The sequence below is a fragment of the Aquarana catesbeiana genome, linkage group LG01 (assembly GCF_042186555.1).
Source record: "Aquarana catesbeiana isolate 2022-GZ linkage group LG01, ASM4218655v1, whole genome shotgun sequence".
NCBI lineage: Eukaryota > Metazoa > Chordata > Amphibia > Anura > Ranidae > Aquarana > Aquarana catesbeiana.
In genome coordinates, this window is record NC_133324.1 from 576,799,666 (window position 1) to 576,823,551 (window position 23,886).

Consider the following 23,886-nt stretch of genomic DNA (forward strand, 5'->3'; position numbering starts at 1 on the left):
ATCTTTTTTATTTCATCAAACATTTGGGCAATATAGTGTGTTTTAGTGCATTAAAATTTTAAAAAGTGTGTTTTTTCCCCAAAAAATGCGTTTGAAAAATTGCTGCGCAAATACTGTGTGAAAAAAAAAAAAATGAAACACCCGCCATTTTAATCTGTAGGGCATTTGCTTTAAAAAAATATATAGTGTTTGGGGGTTCAAAGTAATTTTCTTGCAAAAACAAATAATTTTTTCATGTAAACAAAAAGTGTCAGAAAGGGCTTTGTCTTCAAGTGGTTAGAAGAGTGGGTGATGTGTGACATAAGCTTCTAAATGTTGTGCATAAAATGCCAGGACAGTTCAACCCCCCCCCCAAATGACCCCATTTTGGAAAGTAGACACCCCAAGCTAATTGCTGAGAGGCATGTCGAGTCCATGGAATATTTTATATTGTGACACAAGTTGCGGGAAAAAGACACATTTTTTTTTTTGCACAAAGTTGACACTAAATGATATATTGCTCAAACATGCCATGGGAATATGTGAAATTACACCCCAAAATAAATTCTGTTGCTTCTCCTGAGTACGGGGATACCACATGTGTGAGACTTTTTGGGAGCCTAGCCGCGTATGGGACCCCGAAAACCAAGCACCGCCTTCAGGCTTTCTAAGGGCGTAAATTTTTGATTTCACTCTTCACTGCCTATCACAGTTTTGGAGGCCATGGAATGCCCAGATGGCACAACCCCCCCCCCCAAATGACCCCTTTTTGGAAAATAGACACCCAAAGCTATTTGCTGAGAGGTATAGTGAGTATTTTGCAGACCTCACTTTTTGTCACAAACTTTTGAAAATTGAAAAAAGAAAAAAAAAATACATTTTTCTTGTCTTTCTTCATTTTCAAAAACAAATGAGAGCTGCAAAATACTCACCATGCCTCTCAGCAAATAGCTTGGGGTGTCTACTTTCCAAAATGGGGTCATTTTGGGGGGTTTTGTACTATCTTGGCATTTTATGGCCTTCGAAACTGTGATAGGTTGTGAGGAGTGAAATCAAAAATTTACGCCCTTAGAAATCCTGAAGGCGGTGATTGGATTTTGGGGCCCCGTATGAAGCTAGGCTCCCAAAAAGTGCCACACATGTGGTATCCCCGTACTCAGGAGAAGCAGCAGAATGTATTTTGGGGTGTAATTCCACATATGCCTATGGCATGTTTGAGCAATATATCATTTAGTGACAACTTTGTGCAAAAAAAAAAAAAATTGTCACTTTCCCGCAACTTGTGTCAAAATATAAAATATTCCATGGACGCAACATGCCTCTCAGCAAATAGCTTGGGGTGTCTACTTTTCAAAATGGGGTAATTTGGGGGGGGGGGTTGTGCCATCTGGGCATTTTATGGCCTTCAAAACTGTGATAGGTAGTGAGGAGTGAAATCACAACTTTACGCCCTTAGAAATCCTGAAGGCAGTGCTTGGTTTTCGGGGCCCCGTACGCGGCTAGGCTCCCAAAACGTCCTACATATGTGGTATCCCCATACTCAGGAGAATCAGTAGAATGTATTTTGGGGTGCAATTCCACATATGCCCATGGCCTGTGTGAGCAATATATCATTTAGTGACAACTTTGTGCAAAAAAAAAATTGTCACTTTCCCGCAACTTGTGTCAAAAAATAAAATATTCCATGGACTCAACATGCCTCTCAGCAAATAGCTTGGGGTGTCTACTTTCCAAAATGGGGTCATTTGGGGGGGGGGGTTGTGCCATCTTGGCATTTTATGGCCTTCAAAACTGTGATAGGTAATGAGGAGTGAAATCAAAAATTTACGCCCTTAGAAATCCTGAAGGCGGTGATTGGTTTTCGGGGCCCCGTACTCGGCTAGGCTTCCAAAAAGTCCTAAACATGTGGTATTCCCGTACTCAGGAGAAGCAGCAGAATGTATTTTGGGGTGTAATTCCACATATGCCCATGGCATGTTTGAGCAATATATCATTTAGTGACAACTTTGTGCAAAAAAAAAAAAAATTTGTCACTTTCCCGCAACTTGTGTCAAAATATAAAATATTCCATGGACGCAACATGCCTCTCAGCAAATAGCTTGGGGTGTCTACTTTCCAAAATTGGGTCATTTGGGGGGGTTTTGTGCCATCTTGGCATTTTATGGCCTTCAAAACTGTGATAGGTAGTGAGGAGTGAAATCAAAAATTTATGCCCTTAGAAATCCTGAAGGCAGTGCTTGGTTTTCGGAGCCCCGTACGTGGCTAGACTCCCAAAAAGTCCCACACATGTGGTATCCCCATACTCAGGAGAAGCAGCTAAATGTATTTTGGGGTGCAATTCCACATATGCCCATGGCCTGTGTGAGTAATATATCATTTAGTGACAACTTTGTGCAAAAAAAAAAAAAAAAAATTGTCACTTTCCCGCAACTTGTGTCAAAAAATAAAATATTCCATGGACTCAACATGCCTCTCAGCAAATAGCTTGAAGTATCTACTTTCCAAAATGGAGCAATATATCATTTAGTGACAACTTTTTGTAAATTTTTTTTTTTTGTCATTATTCAATCACTTGGGACAAAAAAAATAAATATTCAATGGGCTCAACATGCCTCTCAGCAATTTCCTTGGGGTGTCTACTTTCCAAAATGGGGTCATTTGGGGGGTTTTGTACTGCCCTGCCATTTTAGCACCTCAAGAAATGACATAGGCAGTCATAAACTAAAAGCTGTGTATATTCCAGAAAATGTACCCTAGTTTGTAGACACTATAACTTTTGCGCAAACCAATAAATATACGCTTATTGACATTTTTTTTTACCAAAGACATGTGGCCGAATATATTTTGGCCTAAATATATGACTAAAATTGAGTTTATTGGATTTTTTTATAACAAAAAGTAGAAAATATCATTTTTTTCAAAATTTTCGGTCTTTTTCTGTTTATAGCGCAAAAAATAAAAACGGCAGAGGTGATCAAATACCATCAAAAGAAAGCTCTATTTGTGGGAAGAAAAGGACGCAAATTTCGTTTGGGTACAGCATTGCATGACAGCGCAATTAGCAGTTAAAGCGACGCAGTGCCAAATTGTAAAAAGTGCTCCGGTCATTAAGGGGGTAAATCCTTCCGGGGCTGAAGTGGTTAACTTGTAACTTCTTTTTAAGTTGGTAAAACTTATTTTCCAAATGTATTTGATATATGTTTGAAGGTTTGTCTCATGAAACAGGCTTTCAAAACAAATTAACATTTATTATGTATAAAGTGTTACAAATGTAATATTATTAAAGCAGCATCAAATGTAAATGTAAACATTTAAAAAAAAAAAAAAAGAAAAAAAAAAGCCTCTTTCTCAGCTAACAAATCAAACTGAAACACGCACGTGTATACACATTATACAGTTTCTGTAAAGAACATAGAATACAGAATATATTAACTTTTTTTTAAGCCTTTTCGGAAAGTAATTGGCACTTTAACCACTTCAGCCCCGGAAGGATTTGCCCCCTTAATGGCAAGGCGATTTTTTGTGATACAGCACTAAATCACTTTAACTGAACATTGCGTGGTCGTGCGACGCTGTACCCAAACAAAATTGACCTCCTTTTTTTCCCACAAATAGAGCTTTCTTTTGGTGGTATTTGATCACCTCTGCAGTTTTTATTTTTTGCACTATAAACAAAAAAAGACCGACAATTTTGAAAAAAAAAATATTTTTTTACTTTCTGCTATAATACAAATCCTAAAAAAAATAAAAAAAATAAAAAAAATATGTATTCATCAGTTTAGGTCAATATATATTCTTCTACATATTTTTGGTAAAAAAAAATGCAATAGGCGTATATTGATTGGTTTGCGCAAAAGTTATCACGTCTGCAAACTATGGGATAGATTTAGGGTCTTTTATTTATTTTTTATTGTTTTTTCTGGTAATGGCAGCGATCTGCAATTTTTAGCAGGACTTCGACATTGCAGCAGACAAATCTGACCCCAAATTACACTTTTTGGGGACCAGTGACATTATTACATTGATCAATGCTAAAAAAATGCACTGATCAATGTATAAATGATGTATAAATGACACTGGCAGGGAAAGGGTTAACACTTGGGGGCAATCAAGGGGTTAAGTGTGTTCCCTGGGTGTGTTCTAACTGTAGGGCAGATGGGCTACCAGGAACATGACAGAGATAGCTGTCCCACGGTGCGTGCACTCGCTATATCCTGTGCAAAGACCGACGTACACCTACGGCGGTTTGTGCAGGAGAGCCGACCTGCTGCAGTATAATGATGGTAGCTGATTCGTAAGCGGTTAAAGTGTGAGCTTTTGAAGATAGATTTTCCACATTTAGCTCTAAAAAGATCTTCTGAAAAACTTTAAAGGTATATTTTAGGTTTTCAGGGTAGCTCAGGCTAAAAGCATAAATGAGTCCCATAATCATTCTTTTTAATACAAAATGAGAGTGCTATATGAAAAAAATACACTATACCAGTATGCTTTTTTTTTCCTGCCAATGCAGCATAAATATGGTAGATTTGTTTTTGAAATGTAATAACAGTGCAAAGTGGGCGAATCTTTAGGTTACATATTCTAACGTTGAATGTCTACTATCTCAAAAACCGAACAAACAGGAAGTTTGTTTTTGTGCTACAAATTAGCACAATTGCAGCACAAACAAATTGTATAATTGTTTTTAAAATGTAATAACATGTGGTGCAAAGTGGGAGAGGTTTCATCAACTATAGTGCGAAATATCTCTGAAACCAAACCAGCACATACGTTTGTTTTTGCAGCACAAATCAGCATAGATGCTTTGCAAACAAATGCTATCTTTGTTTTTAAAATTTAATAAAATTGGGTGCACAGTGGGCAGGGCTTGATGTTACATAATCTGAATTTGAATTTGAATATCTCAAAAACCAAACTGGCTGAAACATTCATTTTTGTGGCACAAAATATTTTTTAAGCTTAACAGCTGGTGGTTGCTCACCCTGCATCTTTGTTGCGTTCTGCCGCATGCAGTAAGCACAAACTTTGCATGCACACAAGTGAGTTGTCACAATAGGTGTATACAATGGACGTATGGCTATTTATTATAAATATATTAATCTGCAAATAATATAAACATTCTGAATGGTAGGTTAAGCAACATTAAAAGCATGTGAACAATAATTTGTTCAGTGTTCACTTTTACCTTTCGATGGCATTGCATGGCTTTGTAGTGACTTGGAAAAATTCTTGTCACTGGTGGCGCTCTTTTGTCCTAGCGAGCCTCAAACGTATGGGAACTGCCTTGTGCAGGCTTTCAAAGTTCCAAAAGACATCAAACTCTTTAAAATATACAGCATCAAAACTCATGGTTGCACTTTGGCAAACATATGAGTCCTGCAATTTCAGTCAAATGAAAAGATATTTTTTTTTCCAGAAGTTTTTATTACATTTTCAAAACAGCATATAGAACATTATGCCCAGATATTCATTAGAAGATTGTTGAAACAAGGATGCAATATACTATATGATCAGTGGCCCTTATCAAATACATATTAACAGAACATAGTAAGAAAGGTTATATTTTGGCTAGAGAGACTTCCTTGTCCCTGATAGCATCCTACAAAACCATATATTCCCCCCTCCCCTCCCTCCATCATTATGGTATAACCAAACCAACGTCTAAAAAAGTGAGGAATTTAAGAAAGAAAAAAAAGGGAGAAAAGAAGAAATTAAGAATTATGTCCCATACACACGGTCGGATTTTCCGATGGAAAATGTGTGATAGGACCTTGTTGTCGGAAATTCCGACCGTGTGTGGGCTCCATCACACATTTTCCATCAGATTTTCTGACACACAAAGTTTGAGAGCAGGCTATAAAATTTTCCGACAACAAAATCCATTGTCGAAATTTCCGATCGTGTGTACACAAATCTGACGCACAAAGTGCCACGCATGCTCAGAATAAATAAAGAGATGAAAGCTATTGGCTACTGCCCCATTTATAGTCCCGACATACGTGTTTTACGTCACTGCGTTCAGAATGATCGGATTTTCCGACAACTTTGTGTAACCATGTGTATGCAAGACAAGTTTGAGCCGACATCCGTCGGAAAAAATCCTGGGATTTTGTTGTCGGAATGTCCAATCAATGTCCGACCGTGTGTACGGGGCATTAGAGTAGAACAGAGTGGGCCTCTCATTACAAATAATCCAGCATTCAGGGAGCTTAGAGGTATGCAGGTGTGGGATTCCACACCTTCTCAAACCTAGCTTGCTTATCTCGTCTTATACTGGCCAGTTTTTCATTGATCGTGAAAAATATGAGAGATCGTAGATGTCTGGGGAACTCCTCCAACAGGTCAGTAAACAACCCCGTTTTGACTTCTCTAGGTATATTTTGTCCTGTCACTGAGTAGATCAGGTTGAATATTCTGATCCAAAAACATCAGACCTTTTAGGAAGACCACCAGACATGATACATACGGTATCTCCTTTCTGTCTGCACCCCCGAAAACAAAGAGGTGAAATACCGGGGTATATGTTTGCTAGCCTTGTAGGGACAAGGTACCAATGCACTAGCACCTTATATTTTGCCTTTACCAATGAGGTGTTGAGTATGCCTTTGTGCACCATGGTTGACCATTTTGTCCACAGCTCCTCTTCCACTATTTCCCCTAGGTCCGATTCCCAAGCCGTTTGGAAGGAAGGTTTGTTAGCCTGATTATTGAATAGGGTATATAACTCTGTTATCCCACCCCGTGGTTCAGGTCCTCGTATACAACAGTTTTCAAAATGGGTCCTAGTGTTTATATCCACCTGGTCTTTCAAAAAGGTTCTCATGAAATGGATAACGTGGTACAGGCAATAAGTCTCTGTGGGGGGCATTTGTAATGTTTCCTTAACCACTTGACCACTGGACACTTAAACCCCCTTCCTAACCAGACCAATTTTCAGCTTTCGGTGCTCTCACATTTTGAATGACAATTACTCCGTCATACAACACTGTACCCATATGAATTTTTTGTCTTTTTTCACACAAATGGAGCTTTCTTTTGGTGGTATTTAATCACCGTTGGGTTTTTTATTTTTTGCGCTATAAAAGAAAAAAAACAAAAAAATTCTGTAAAAAAATTATTTTTTCTGTGTTTCTGTTATAAAATTTAGCAAAATAGTAATTTTTCTTCATAAATTTTGGCAAAAATGTATACTGCTACATATCTTTGGTAAAAATAAGTAAAAATTGGTGTATATTATTTGGTCTTTGTGAAAGTAATAGAGTCCACAAGCTATGGTGCCAATATCTGAAAATTGATCACGCCTGAAGTACTGATGGCCTATCTAATTTCTTGAGACCCTAACATGCCAGAAAAGTACAAATAACCCTAAATGACCCCTTTTTGGAAATAAGACATTCCAAGGTATTTAGAAAGATGCATGGAGAGTTTTTTAAGTTGTAATATTTTCCCACAATTCTTTGCAAAATCAAGATTTTTTTTTCTTTTTTTTTTCACAAAATTGTCATATTAGCAGGTTATTTCTCACACACAACATATGCATACCATATGCGTATACCCCAAAACACATTCTGCTATTACTCCCGATTATGGCGATACCACATGTGTGAGACTTTTACACAGCGTAGCCACATACAGAGGCCCAACATGCAGGGAGCACCTTCAGGCGTTCTGGAGCACCCAGGCCAATTCTGACATTTCTCTCCTACATGTAAAAACGATCATTTATTTGCTAGAAAATTACATAGAACCCCAAAACATTATTTCCTGACAGGCTCCATGGCAGCATACGTGTGGGTAGGCTCCGCCTCCATAACTACCCAATAGGACCCCCTCTCCCATAAATCTTTGCTCTAGGCTGCTATCCATGTTCCTTTTTTGTCCTCCTCCGTAGGACCAGGTGTTGGTTCTCCTACCTGAAGAGAAAACCTCCCTACGATCGATGATGCCGAGTGCCAAAGATTCCTCCGATAGGCCCTGACTATTAGCAGGGTATGGAGTGTATAGCAGAGTAGCGCTGAAGATTGGATCGGTTCATCTATGTGCGCACGGTCTGTTTGCCTAATGTTTCAGGCGACCATTATCTGCTGCCAAGTCCGGTGTGTGTGTGTATGGATGGCGTTCCTCGGCCCAGGTGATCGTAGGTGGAGGGGTAAGTTTTTACATTCATTCACATATGGCAGCAGTGTTTATATGTATCATACCTCTGTGTGTTTTTTTCCTGCTTCCTGGTATCCTAGATTGGCGCTGACGCTCTCTGCGTTCCAGCAGCCGCTCTCTCTGTGACTTCCGGGTACCGGCGTACGTTCTGCGCATGCGCGGACCCAATACGAAGTCGAGGCTTGGTTCGCGCATGCGCGCGAGCATCTCACGTCTGACGTCGGCGATGACGTCACGGGCGCCACTTTTTAAAGCTGTGGAAAGCTTTCAGAGCCCTGGGAATGTTCGTGGGGGATACGGCGACTTCCCGGGGCTACTATCTTGGCGGTTCAAGGTAAGACAATCTCTATTGTCTGGGGGTGGAGGTCTGTTGTCAGTCAGCTGATCCTGTGAATCTGTCTCTGCAGCTTCCTATTGTATTGACACTATGGACTCCTCACTGCCCCCTAGTGGCCAGCCCGCTTGTAGCAGGTATGTTTGCAGTTTGCTTTGCTGCCTGTACAAGGATTGAGAGTAGAATTTTTAGGATACCAGCTGATTTTCTTTCTCTATCTTCTCTGTGTTTCTTTCCTCACAGCCCTACTAGGTCTGATCCACACCGTAGTTCCCATAAAGGAAGTGGATCATCAAAATCACACCACCGGCAATCTTCCTCCAGGTCTAGCCGTCATAGATCTCCTTCCAGATCTGAACAGCGCAATAAAAATCCTTCTCACCCCCCTTCATCTCACTCTAAAGAGAGTTCAGGAAAATCATGCTGGGGTTGCAGGATGCCTGTTCCAACAGACAAATCTCTCTGTGACCACTGCTTCTCTAAAGCTGCAGATGAGAGGGATGGTGCAGACCAGCGTTTGGAATCTATGGTTAGGCGGGTTGTGAAAGAATCTCTACAGGAGAGAGAAGCCCAGCAGCCCCATGATTCCCCATCAGACCCATTATGCCCTCCAGTGGGTGAAGGTTCTGTGCATGAGACATGGGATTCTTCCCAACCAAGTCACCCTTCTGCTCCTGTTTCAGACAGCGAATCGGATCTGGAAGATCCTGGCGTGGGGTTTGAGTTCACTTTAGTTCCTTCATTGGTGAAGGCAGTAAAAGAGGCCCTGAAGTGGGAAGATCCAGTTACTTCCCCCCCAAAACAGAGGACGTTTTTTAAGCAGCTCAATAAGGAGCGACAGTATTTTCCTTTTCTCTCTGAGCTGGGTGAGGTCATTTCTGAGGAATGGAGCAAAATGGACAAGAAAAGTTCCATGCAGTCAAAGGTCTTGAAACTATATCCTTTCAGGGAAGAGGAAGTAAAGCACCTTGAGTCAGCTCCATTAGTGGATGCAGCTTTAATGAGACTAGCAAGATATGTAACGCTTCCCTTGGAAGACACTGTATCTTTTAAAGATCCTTTGGAAAGGCGAATTGATTCGGATTTAAAGAAGATCTACCTGATGTCAGGAATGGCATGTAAGCCAGTACTTGCGATAGCTGCAGTTTCCAAAGCTTTGGAATCTTGGTCTGATAATGTGAATGAGTTCTTAGGAGGTATCTCTACTGAAACAGCTAAGGATTCTCCTATCCAAGAGATCAGGCTGGCATCAGCCTTTCTTGGGGAGGCATCTATTGATGTCATCCGCCTGATGTCCCGGGTTATGTTGGCAGCTGTTTCAGCTCGTCGTGCCCTATGGCTCCGTCCGTGGTTGGCGGACCCAGCTTCCAAGCAAGCTTGGTGCCGAATTCCGTTTGAAGGTTCTTCATTGTTCGGCAATAAGCTCGATAGTGCCATAACCCGGGCCACAGGTGGGAAGTCTGGTTTCCTCCCTCAAGACAGACGCCTACAAAATCAGAAACGCAGTTTCCCTAGAAGACAAAACTCTGATCGCGCTAGGGATGCGCGCAGCTACAGACCTGGTCGGGAGTTCTCTAGATCCTGGAAATCCAGGCAGTCTTCTTTCAAGAAACCCACAAAAGGGGGTTCCTCTGGCAACCAGGACGCCACAAAGTCCTTTTGAGATTGGGCCCGCTCAGGCATGCCAGGTGGGGGCTCGTCTTCGCCACTTCGGGCATGTCTGGGCGGCCTCAATCCGAGATTACTGGACCATCAAGACGGTCTCCTCCGGTCACAAGTGGGTTTTCAGCAATACCCCAAGACTCAGATTTGTTCCCACAGCTCTTCCAGGTTCAGAAGAGAAAAAGCAGGTCCTATTAACCTACGTGAGCTGTTTATTGGATCAAGGCGCAGCCGTCCCTGTTCCAGAAAACGAACAAGGCAGAGGCATGTATTCTCCTCTGTTCATGATACAGAAGAAAAACGGTACATGGAGGCCAGTAATAGATTTAACACATCTCAATTCTTTTATTCGAAAAGAAAAGTTCAAAATGGAGTCTTTAATTACGATCCAACATTCAATATATCTGGGAGATTGGATGATTTCAATCGATCTGAAAGATGCATACTTTCACGTGCCAGTGGCAACAGAGTTCCAACAATTCCTCCGCTTTGCGGTCGGCAATCAGCATCTGCAGTTCACTTGTCTACCCTTCGGCCTAACAACGTCACCTCGGGTCTTCTCAAAGGTCCTCTTGTCGGTTGTGGCTCTACTCCGTATCAAGGGGGTTCGTCTCCACCACTATTTAGACGACCTACTTCTCCTAGCTCAGAACAAAGATCAACTGTTAGAGCACAGGAGCTTAGTCATCTCCACCCTGCAGGAATTCGGGTGGCTGCTGAATCTAGAGAAGAGCCATTTAGAGCCAACACAATCTCTGGTTTTCCTAGGGGCTCACTTTGACACATTGGAAGGCACTATCTCCCTTCCAGAGGAGAAGATTGGAGTGATTCGAGACAGAATACACAGGGCCCTTGCGTCGTCTCACCTCTCAGCTCTCCATTGCCTGAAAGTAATTGGCACAATGACAGCTACCATTCCTATGGTGAAGTGGGCCCAATGGCATACACGACCCTTCCAAAAAGGGTTCCTTCAACAATGGGATTCTTCCAGCCAAGTCCAGCGCATACATCTTACGTCATCCATGAGGACGTCTCTTCTTTGGTGGCTTCAAGGGAAGAATCTGCGCAATCACCATTCAATCATGCCCATCTCATGGGTCACGTTAACTTCGGATGCCAGCAATCGAGGTTGGGGCGCTCACTGCCTTTCAGAAGTGGTGCAGGGCCGATGGGGTTTCCCTGCTCGAGGGATTGTCTCCAACATTCTGGAGCTGAAGGCCGCCTTTCAGGCACTCCTGTCATTTCGCCATCTAATAGAAGGTTCATCTGTGATGGGTGAAGGTTGGACAATACAACCGCGGTAGCTTACATAAAGAGGCAAGGTGGAACTCGCAGCTGGTCTCTGCTACAAGAAGTGGAGCCAATAATGAGCTGGGCTCAGAAATATTTGTCCAACATCTCGGCAGTTTACATTCCGGGGATCCAGAATGTACAGGCGGACTTCCTCTTGAGAGTGCAGATGGACAACAACGAGTGGTCTCTCCACAGAGAGGTGTTCGAGTGGCTTCTGACCCTGGGAGTACTTCCAGAGGTCGATTTATTTGCTTCTCCATGCAACCACAAGATGCCCAGATATTATTCGAGGTTCAGAGACCCTCAGGCTTACGGGATAGATGCTCTCTCAGATCATTGGAAGTTTCAGAAGGCTTATGCCTTCCCTCCGGTACCGGTGATTCTGCAATTCCTCCGGAGGCTCAGAACAGAGAAGGTGGAGATCATTGCAGTGATTGCTTTCTGGCCCAACAGGACGTGGTTTCCTCTGTTGTCACTCCTGAGTTATCAAGACCCAGTTCCCCTTCCTCTCAGGCCGGATCTACTGTCGCAAGGCTCGATGTTACACCCATGCCCATCTTGCCTACACCTCAGGGTGTGGTTCTTGAGAGGGAAAGGCTTGAATCCCTAGGCTGTCCGGAAGAAGCTATTCTAACTCTTCTCAGTGCCCGGAGCGGAAGTACGAACAGGGTATACGAACGGATATGGTCTAAATTCTCTGATCACATGTCTTCCCGGTCAAATCCGTGTAAGTCTCCAGCAGTAGAAGACATTCTAAGTTTTCTCCAATCAGGGCTGGACCTATTTTTAGCAGTCAGCTCACTAAGAGTGCAAGTGTCAGCCATCTCGGCCTTCACAGGAGTATCCTGGGCTAATCACACATTAGTCCGTCAATTCTTTAAAGGAGCTATCAGGCTTAAACCTCAAAGAAGACCTAGATTTCCCAAATGGGACCTTCCTATTGTCTTGGATTTTCTCTCCAATCTCGGATCAGATCCTGACAAACCTCTTTCCATGAGAGATCTCACACTCAAGACCACTTTCTTAGTAGTGACATCGGCTAAAAGAGTGTCAGAGATTAGAAATTTAGGTTCTGAAGAACCTTTCCTAACCTTCTTTCCAGATAGGGTAGTGTTGATTCCCATGCTTGGTTCAAACCCTAAAGTGACCTCAGTCTTTCATGAAAATCAAGAGATTGTACTTCCTACTTTCAGAACAACGGACGATCAGGATGTTCATCCACTTGACGTAGGCCACACTCTAAAGCAATATCTGGAGGTCACAAGTCCATTCAGACAAACGGAATTCCTTTTCGTTCTTCTCCATGGTAAAAACAAAGGAAGGCGAGCTTCGGTCAGATCAATTTCCTCTTGGATTGTGCAGACCATTCAGAGGGCATACAAGGCAAAGGGCTTGGCCCCTCCAGAGGCAGTGACGGCTCATTCGACCAGGAGTATCTCGACCTTGTGGGCAGCTTCCCGGCATGTCGCGCCTGAAATCATTTGTAGAGCGGCTTCCTGGTCTTCTATTAACACATTTGTTTCTCATTATTGTGTTGAGCCTGCGGCTCTGTCATCCATTAATTTTGGTTTACAAGTATTGTCGGTTGACAATGTAAAATAAATTTGGTTTCTTTGCTCAAACATTTTTGCCCGCTGCCATGGAGCCTGTCAGGAAAACGGAAAATTTATATCAAATACTTACCGTAATTTTCCTTTCCTGATAGGCTCCATGGCAGCAGGAGTCCCTCCCAAAATGTCTGGAGTAGGCTAGTTACGGAACATGGATAGCAGCCTAGAGCAAAGATTTATGGGAGAGGGGGTCCTATTGGGTAGTTATGGAGGCGGAGCCTACCCACACGTATGCTGCCATGGAGCCTATCAGGAAAGGAAAATTACGGTAAGTATTTGATATAAATTTTCCGTTATATGTTTTTTAGCAAAGACCCTAGAGAATGTTTTTTAGCAAAGACCCTAGAGAATACAATGGCGGTCGTTGCAACTTTTTATCTCGGTATTTGTGCAGCAATTTTTCGAACGCGTTTTTTTTTTTTGGAAAAAAAATGTTTTGTGCTTTAAAAAAAAACAAAACAGTAAAGTTAGCCCAATGTTTTTGCATAATGTGAAAGATGAAGTTACGCCAAGTAAATAGATACCTAACATGTCACCCTTCAAAATTGCACACGCTCGTGGAATGGCGCCAAACTTCGCTACTTAAAAATCCCCATAGGCGACACTATAAAATTTTTTACTGGTTACATGTTTTCAGTTACAGAGGTCTAGGGCCAAAATTATTGCTCTCGCTCTAACGTTCGCAGCGATACCTCACATGTGTGGTTTGAACACCGTTTTCATATGTGGGTGGGACTTACGTATGCTTTCTCTTCTGCATGCGAGCACACAATTTAAAGCACAGGGGCGCTTTAAATTGTTTTTTTTTATTGTTCATTTTACTTTTTTATTTTAGTTTGACATTTTTTTACAAAAAAAATATTTTTTGAATACTTTTATTCTTATTACAAGGAATGTAAACATCCCTTGTAATAGGAATATGGCATGACAGGTCCTCTTTACAGTGAGATATGGGGTCAATAAGACCCCACATCTCACCTCTATGCTGGGAATCCTGAAATAAAAAAAAAATCCTGGTTTCGATCGTAGCTGTGAGTCTGTAGAAGCACCGGAGGGCGGCGGGAGGGGGGGAGTCCCCTCTCGCCTCCCGTAAGAACAATCAAGCAGTGGAACAGATGATCATCCTTATGGTGTAGGGAATCGCTGGCTGAAAAAGCTGATATCTGAATGATGCCTGTAGCTGCAGGCATCATTCAGCTATCCCCACACAAAGTCAAGGACGTCATATGATGGCGAGTGGGAAGTGGTTAAAACGCTTTTTTTTAACACAAAGTTGTCCATTTATACAATATTTCTAACACATAGCATGTACATACCAAAAATTACACCCCAAAATAGATTCTCCTACTCCTCCTGAGTACGGCGATACCACATGTGTGGTGAGACTTTCACAGTCTGGCCACATACAGAGGCCGAGTACAGCCGAGTATGGCTGAGCATGGCTGGGTATGGCTGAGTATGGCAGGGTATTGCAGGGTATCACTGAGTATGACTGGGTATGGCAGAGTATGGCTGGGTATCACCGAGTATTGCAGAGTATGGCTGGGTATTGCAGAGTATGGCTGAGTATGGCTGGGTATTGCAGAGTATGGCTGGGTATTGCAGAGTATGGCTGGGTATTGCAGAGTATGGCAGGGTATTGCAGGGTATGGGAGGGTATGGCAGAGTATTGCAGAGTATGGCAGGGTATTGCAGAGTATGGTAGGGTATTGCAGAGTATGGTAGGGTATTGCAGAGTATGGCAGGGTATTGCAGAGTATGGCAGAGTATTGCAGGGTATGGCAGGGTATTGCAGAGTATTTCAGGGTATTGCAGAGTATTGCAGGGTATGGCCGGGTATTGCAGAGTATTGCAGGGTATGGCAGAGTATGGCAGAGTATGGAAGGGTATTTCAGAGTATTGCAGGGTATTGCAGAGTATTGCGGGGTATTGAAGGGTATTGCAGAGTATTGCAGGGTATTGCAGAGTATTGCAGGGTATTGCAGATTATTGCGGGGTATTGCAGATTATTGCGGGGTATTGCAGAGAATTGTGGGGTATTGCAGGGTATTGCAGAGTATTGCAGGGTATTGTGCAGAGTATTGCAGAGTATGGTTGAGCACGGAGGGATGGCTTAGCATGGATGGATGGATGGCTCGATGTGACTGCAATTGTCACAGAGCAGCGCTGTGGGCACTACAGATCCAGCCCACAGCGCTGCTGCCATCCAATCTCTCCCCTTCTCCTCTCACACTGTACCGATCGGTACACAGAGGGGAGAGAGGAACCGACATCATGACAAGTGACAGTCATTTGACGGAACAATCATGTGGTAAATGGCCACTATCAGTAGCCATTTACCATGATCCGTGATGCACCGGGTCCAGAGGTCACGGATGTTCTCAGGTGCACGCCCCAGGGGGCGCGCAAGAGCGGGATTCTGGGAGGACGTCACTGTACGCCCTGTACGCCCAGAGTTATACAACTGTCCTGTAGCTGTCATTCGGCTATGGGCCGGTTGGCAAGTGGTTAACCACTTCAGCCCCGGAAGATTTTACCCCCTTACTGACCAGAGCACTTTTTACAATTTGGCACTGCGTCGCTTTAACTGACAATTGCGCGGTCGTTCGATGCTGTACCCAAACAAAATTTGCATCCTGCTTTTCCCACAAATAGAACTTTCTTATGGGGGTATTTGATCACCTCTGCAGTTTTTATTTTTTGCGCTATGAACAAAAAAAGAGTATTAATTTTGAAAAAAAAACAATATTTTTAACTTTTTGCTATAATAAATATCCCCCAAAAATTAAAAAAAAAAAACAATTTCTTCATCAGTTTAGGCCAATATATTCTTGTACATATTTTTTGGTAAAAAAATATCAATAAGCGTATATTGATTGGTTTGCGCAAAAGTTATAGCGTCTGCAAACTATGGGAAAGATTTATGGCATTTTTATAACTTTTTTCTTTACTAGTAATGTCGGTGATCTGCGATTTTTAGCTGTATTGCGAAGGACAGATTGGAGACTTTTGACACTTTTTTGGGACCATTGGCATTTATACAGCAATCAGTGCTATAAAAATGCACTGATTACTGTGTAAATGTCACTGGCAGGGAAGGAGTTAACACTAGGGGGCAATCAAGGGGTTAATTGTGTGTTCCCTCACTGTGTGTGGGGATGGGAGTGACTAGAAGATTAGACATATTGTTTTTCCTACTTAGTAGGAACAAATCATATGGCTCTTCTCCTCTGACAGCACAGGGATTTGTGTGTTTACACAAATTCCCATGCTGATGCTCGTGCACGTGATCACGTGTTGTCCATGGCGATCGTGCCCGTCGGCCATGCACATCGGACCCCCCACCATGCAGCGGGCACGCGCGCCCTCTAGTGGCCGAAAAAGGGTAGGACATACTCGTACAGGATTTCACCCAGGAGAGCCATTGTGCTGCAGTATATCTGCGTGACATGGTCGGGAAGCGGTTAAAATAGTTAAGACGTCTTATCCCCTTGTTATCTATAAAGTGAGCAATTCTGTAAAGACCCTTGTTGATCCACCATGTGAATTGGGTGATCTGTTGGCCCGGTAGGAAGTGAGGGTTATTGAAAAGGGGGGCTACTGGCAGATGGGGGGATTTTAAAGGGTGTCTGTGTCCCACAGACGCAAAGAGTGGGATAAAGATGGGCTCAACACTGCCCGATGCTCCTTCACAGGCAGCTACATTAGAAGATCCAATGGAGTGGTCGGACTTGCTTGCGCCTCTAATTGGACCCAGTCGATTCTGTATCCTTCAGCAAAAATTTGGTATAATTGGACCAGTTGTGCCACCCTATAGTATTGCAAGAAATGTGGGACTCCCAGCCCACCTCGCCATTTAGACCTGTAGAGGGTAGAGCGGGCCACCCAGCAACCACCCTTATTCCAGACACATTTATATATCAAGGACTGTAACTGCCGGTAGAAGGAACTGGTATCAGAAGAGATCTAAAATAATATAGTATGCGAGGGAGAACCGTCATCTTGAAGGCCACTTTTCTATCCATCCAGCAAAGATCATGGGTTTGCCAGGTCTGCAGGTCACGTTCTGTAGCATCGTATAAAGGAGTATAGTTTTCCCGAAATAGTGTAGCAATGTCAGAGGTCAATTTAACCCCAAGATATGGTAGCTCCTGTCTACACTATTTAAAGAAGAAGGATTGCCGTATAGAATTTAAGACCCCATCTGTGATGTTTATATTGAGAGCTTCTGATTTTAGCTGATTTAAAAAGATAGTTTTTTTAAGTAAATGTAACTCAATTAGAATATGGAAATGCACATACCTTAAAAGTTTTGTCTAGATTACTCAATATTATACATTATTTTTGTAAATGTAAAAGGTGTGTTTTAAGAACTAATGAAAATTAAGTAAGGTACTTAAAATATCAAAGTAAATTAATTATGATTTATTTTGTTGTGGAAAATTATAAAATATTTATGTTAAAATTACAAACCAACAGAATCATTTTTATCAGTGTGCTGTAATTTATCCTCAAAGATTATTAAGGCTCACAACAGAGACTCTGAAGTTAAGTTCCCTGACTTGAGTTTATTCAGAAAATAAGTATACCTGACATTAATTGTATTAAAAACCCAATAATCTCATCTGCAGGTGTGTGATGCACATGTGATGTACGTATGGGGGAGGAGCCTAGCGTCAGCTCCGGGGGAGGTGTGGAGACGGAGCGCCCAAGAGTCTTGGCGATGCGTTGCGGGGTGAGAGCCCACGGGACGGCCAGACGAGAGCGAGTGAGCGGCCGCTCGATCGCCTAGCCCCTTCCCTTCTGCTGAGGCCACAGAAGCAGTACCGGATCATCTCCTCATGCTCTCTGACTGGCGAGAGCCAAATCAATTTCAGCAGTGATTTCCCCCCTCTTTGAATCCTGGAAACCTGAGAAGCTGAGGACAAGCTGGGTCGGTGAGAGCCTGTGAGTCCCGGTCTGTCGGCTCACGGGCCGGAGCGGCTGCTGACAACAAGAACCCGGCGCATGAGCATTGCGACAGGCAGTACTACAATAAAGCAAACTCAGCCAAGCACTGAATGGTGGCGGCGTCCTGAGAAGGAGAAAGCAAGGTATGGGAAGCTCTGCAGTTTTATTTTTACTCATTAATAATCCTCATATAAGAACTGTTGGTATCCGTCCTGAGCTGCCTGCTGTGAGAGAGTGAGGCCAGGAGGACACAAGTTGTCAGGACTTCTACCTGTATATAGTTATTAGCTTTGCTAAGGAAGGGGCTGAATGAAATCAGAGGTTCCCCCTGATCCTCCCCCCAGTATATAAGCTGTGAACATATGGTCACTGATGTGCCTGACAATCAACACGGCCAAATAAATAGGATAGCATCACCAACGTATGGTCTAGGACTGAAGCTGCTAAATCAGTGTAAACAGGGATCAAAACCTAAAGATTAGTGACGCTGTGCCCTTGCCCTGCAGCTCCCTTTGTGACTGTCTGATGTACATCTTCTATCTGCCCCCCCTCCCCATTCAGTTGATGCCACCTAGCGCACTTAACTGATTGGGCAGGGATAAGGAAGACGGCCTGCACAACATACAGTTTTTCTACGAGCAGCAGGCCTCCTAGATCTACAGCACGGGACGGGAAGGAGATTGCCGAATAGTGAAGTACTTAGTGGCAGTGACTTAGATTCCCCCTTACTCATTTAATTATTATAAGGGGTGATCGGTTGATAAGGAGAGGAAGTATGAGAGGTCGTTCATCCAGAACAACGGAACCCCAGAACACAAGAGAGCGCTTAAACACTAGCTCTATTCAAAAATATTTAAAAGAAGCAAGCACAAAGAGCCCGGTAATGGAGGCGAAACAACTAGGAACGAAGAACAAGACGAAGGAGCAGCAGAAACAAAAGGGGGACAGGGGGACAGAACCCGTGAAGAGCCTGACTTAGAGGGTGCATCCGCTTGGAGTGCTGCTGATGAGCAAAGAATAATGTCCCTGGTACCAAGTAAAACGGACCTGAGCGAAATGTTTACTAAACTAGAAAACTCAATAAAAGCTGAGATTTTAAATGTCCGTTCAGACATGGGACACCTCCTCCGCTGGGTGGAGGAAGTAGAAGAGGTCTCAGGAACTCAAGCCAAAGAAATCTCGGACTTAAAAGATCAAGTCAGGAAAATGCAGAATGAAAACCGTTTACTGGTGTTTAGATTAGAAGAACAGGAGAACCAGAGCCGGCGGCAAAATCTTCGCTTCAGATTCATCCCGAAACAACAAAACGAGGATCTGGGTGAGAAGATGAGGAAGATATTCAACCCTATCCTGAGGATAGGGGAAGGGATCTCTGCAGGAAGAGCTCTAGGGGAACAGGGGATAGGGGAGAACGGTTGGTTTAACAGACATGCCTGAGCTAAAATTTATATCATACAATGTTAAAGGTTTAAATTCGCCCACGAAAAGACATAAAATATTAAGGGAACTATGCCTCCTGTGCGGGGACATAGTTTTCCTGCAGGAGACCCATTTGACTCTAGATACCAGAATCAGGCTTTTTGCTCCTAAGATTGCTCAGTGGTACTACGGGGATTCCCCTGACAGAAGGTCAAAGGGAGTCGCCATAGGGTTCTCAAAGGCTGCTAGCTTCTCGTTGCTAGAGAGAATGATCGATCTGGAGGGTCGTTATATTTTTTTAAAAGGCAACATTGGAACTAGGACGTTTAACAAAACCCAACGGCTTTCCTGGGACAGGTACTGAGGAAGCTGTTGGAATTTGGGGAGGGGGAGATAGTTCTGGCGCTGGACTTAAATTTTTGCCTCGACCCTGATCTGGATGGTACGTCCTGTGCCCAGGGGATAAAGAAGGTGTCGTTAGGGTCAATTAGGAGGAAGCTGTTCCGCAGTCAGTTAATGGATGTGTGGAGATTGCAACACGCTAAAGAGAGAGATTTCACCTTCTTCTCCCCTGTGCACGGGACTTACTCCAGATTAGATTACATTTTTGTTGACCACAGCTTATTGGAGTGGGTTGAGGAAACTAGAATAGAAATAATGTCCCTTTCAGACCATTCCCCGGTCACGATGATAAAGATCCCAGAAGTGTTGGGGCGGCCCTTCTCGTGGAAGCTGAATGAAGGTCTGTTGAAGGACCCCAAAGTAGTAGAGAGGATTCAGGAGGAAGTGGACTTCTTCTTTAAATCAAATGACACGGGTGATGTGTCTCCCTCTATTCTATGGGAGTCACACAAAGCCTACATTAGGGGGATCCTCATATCAATAGGAGCAGGCTTAAAAAAAAGAGAAGGGTAGAAAGGGGTAAGCTCATAGAGGAAATTTTTTCCCTGGAGCAGGTACATAAAAAGGCAAAGGGGCAGGATCAGGACTGCTATCGCCTATTGGTCGCCAAAAAGGAGGAGCTGAGGGACATGATGGAGCAAGAGGCCAAAAGATCTGTCAATATAATAACCAGGTATAACTATCATTGGGTGAATAAGTCTAGTAAACACTTGGCCAGATTAATAAGGAAAAAAAGAGGTCGGAACTTTATTGATAAAATATATAATAAAAGAGGTGAGGCAATAGTGACCAGTGGAGGTATGGCAGAGGAGTTCAAAAAGTTCTATGCTGACCTTTATTCCTTAGGGCAACAGGGGGTGGAGGACAGTGCCCGGATAGACAGGGGCGTGGAATTTCTAAAGTGAGCAGGACTAGTAGGGCTGGCCACTGAGGACAGCTCTCTTCTGGACAAGCCCATCGAGGAGGAGGAAATTCTGGCTGCCCTGAGAGACTCCCCGAAGGGTAAGAGCCCAGGCCCGGATGGATTCACCATCATCTATCTAGAGAAAATGAAACATATCCTGGTCCCTAGGCTTTGCCACTACTGGAACGAACTAGGTGTCAGCTGTGGAATGGAAGGAGAAGCACTGTCTACCACGATTACTCTGATTTTGAAAGAGGGGAAGGATGCGGGGCACTGTTCAAGCTATAGACCTATTTCTCTGCTGAATGCAGATGTTAAATTGTACGCGAAAGTATTGGCCAATAGACTGAAAGCTAAAATGACCACCCTGGTGCATCTGGACCAGGCTGGTTTTATTCCCGGTAGACAGTGTAGGGACAATGGGGTACGGGCGGTGCTTCTGTCGGAATTCTGTAAACGGTGTGGGCCCCCAGCTCTATTCCTGTTAGTGGACGCCGAAAAAGCGTTCGACAGGGTAGACTGGGGGTTCATGATGAATACTTTGGAGGCCTTGGGGTTTGGCCCGAGGTTCATTTCATGGGTCAGAATACTGTACAGCAGCCCTACGGCTGTGGTAAGAGTAAATGGGGCCATTTCAAAACCTTTTAGGATGGTAAATGGAACCAGGCAGGGCTGCCCTCTGTACCCCCTCTTGTTCATCCTGTCCCTCAAACCTCTACTGGCCTCTATACGTAACAGTCCTGACTGCAGCGGTGTGAAGGTAGGAACTGATGAACACAAACTCGCGGCATTTGCCGATGATGTCCTGTTCTTCATTACAAACCCTAGAATAACGCTTCCAAACGTGCTCCGGATCCTTAGAAGATATGGAGAAGCTTCAAACTTTAAAATTAACCCCAGGAAGTCCGAGATTCTAAACATCAACCTGGGGAAGCAAGAAGAAGACCACCTAACAGCAGTTTTCCCCTTTCCCTGGAAAAAGGAAATTGGGTACCTGGGGTATAAATTAGCTAATTCTTTCAAAAAGCTGTTTCTAAAAAATTATATCCCGTTGTTGGATGAGATTAGGCAGGAAGCGAGAAAATACGATCCAGGCCCCTCTCATGGTTTGGGCGAGTAAACGCGGTCAAAATGATTTTAACACCTAAACTTCTGTATAAATTCCAGCTGTTACCTATCCCGTTACCCAGGTTTTTTTATTAAAGCTTTAAGGAGCTTAATAGGGGAAGCTGTCTGGGGTGGCAAAAAAACACGTATCTCCTACACAATATTGAGCAGGGAAAAAAAAAAAAGGCGGACTGGCTTTACCAGATTTTAACAGGTACTACATGTCTGTAGTGCTTTCACGGGTCACTGATTGGGTTAAAAAAGGGTCGGAGAAGCGGTGGGTTAATATTGAGCATTTTTTGAGTAACACTAATCTTGGGCACTCACTATGGAATCCCCCAAAATTTAGAGCACTTAGTACGGACACATCCTCATTGACGCATAGCACTTTCAAATATTGGGATAGATTACACACGCAGCACAAATGGTCACACAATTCACCACTGATATATATGAAAAATAATTTATTTTTTGAACCTGGGAGGGGGGAGGTGGGAGGGAATTGGTTGAAAGATGACTCTATTCAATTAAAAAATTTTATAAGTAAGGGGAGAATTCGCACATTCACTGAATTGAGGAGTGAGTCAGAGTTATGGGTGATGGATAGATGGAGGTACCTCCAGCTCTGTCACTTTATCGATAAATTACCGAAACCACTCAGAAGCGTGGAGGAGCTTAGACCATTCAAGCAGCTTTGTATGAAGGAGCAAACAGGAGGGGTTATAGCTCAAATCTACAGGATATTGGGAGCTGAGTCGGAGCTGGAGGTGCCCCCCTACATCAGAAGGTGGGAGCAGGAATTAGGGTCACAATGTAGTAAGGTTTTGATCGATAAAATTCTGAGGCTGGTTCATTACCTAGCATTAGACACGAGAAGAATGGAAATTCACTATAAATGCCTTGCGAGATGGTATGCCACCCCAGACAGGGTAAGTAAAATGGATGGGGCTAAGGTCAATACTTGCTGGAGGGGGTGCACAAGTTTGGGAACGATGGCCCATATCTGGTGGGAGTGCCCTATCATCAAGACATTTTGGAAAAAATTTTTATCACTGATAAAGGAGATCTCTGGGATAGTAATAGTGGAGGACCCGTGGGTTTGTCTCTTTCATGGGACTTCGGAGCCGGTAAGGAGTTGCAAATCCTCTTTGGTCCCCATAATGTTAGACGTAGCCAAGAGACAGATCGCTTCGAACTGGCTGGACTCATCAAGCCCCAACACTCGTGACTGGCTCCTTTGCCTAAATGAAATATATATTGTTGAGTGTTTGGACGAGGGGGGTGTGGAACCGGAGGAAGAGGAGGAACACACGGGGAAATGGGCAAGTTGGATTAAATGTAAAAAGACCTGCAGTTATCTAAAGGAGATTACTAATACGGCACATTAAGGCAGGAATTTTTCTGAGAGTAGTGAGACCAAGACGAAGGGTGACCCCAGTGAGCAGTATCCTGCAGGGCAGGGTGGGTTGGGGGGTTGGGGGGGGAGGGGGGCGTGGGGGATAACTATTTTTATAACATTGTGGATTTGTACTATGGAATGTTCTCGTGAGATATTATTTTGTTATGAAAAATGATAAATAAAGAATTAAAAAAAAACAAAAAAAAAAAAAACAATAATCTATACCAACCAAATTTTAAATCTTCCAGACCATTTGAAGTAAATGTTGACTGGTTGATAACAGATGCTGCCCTATGATAGACTGCATTCTTTAACCACCTCAATACTGGGCACTTACACTCCCTTCCTGCCTAGGCCATTTTCAGCTTTCAGCGCTGTCGCACTTTGAATGACAATTATGCGGTCATGCTACCATGTGAATTTTTTATCATTTCCTTCACACAAATAGAGCTTTCTTTTGGTGGTATTTAATCACTTATGGGTTTTTTATTTTTTCCTAAAAAAAAAAAGGCCGAACATTTTGAAAAAAAAAAAAGTTTCTTAGTTTCTGTCAGTAAATTTTGTAAATAAGTAATTTTTCTCCCTCACTGATGGGCGCTAGTGAGGCAGAACTGATGGGCACTGATAGGCTGCACTGATGGGCACTGATGAGGTGGCACTTATGGGCACT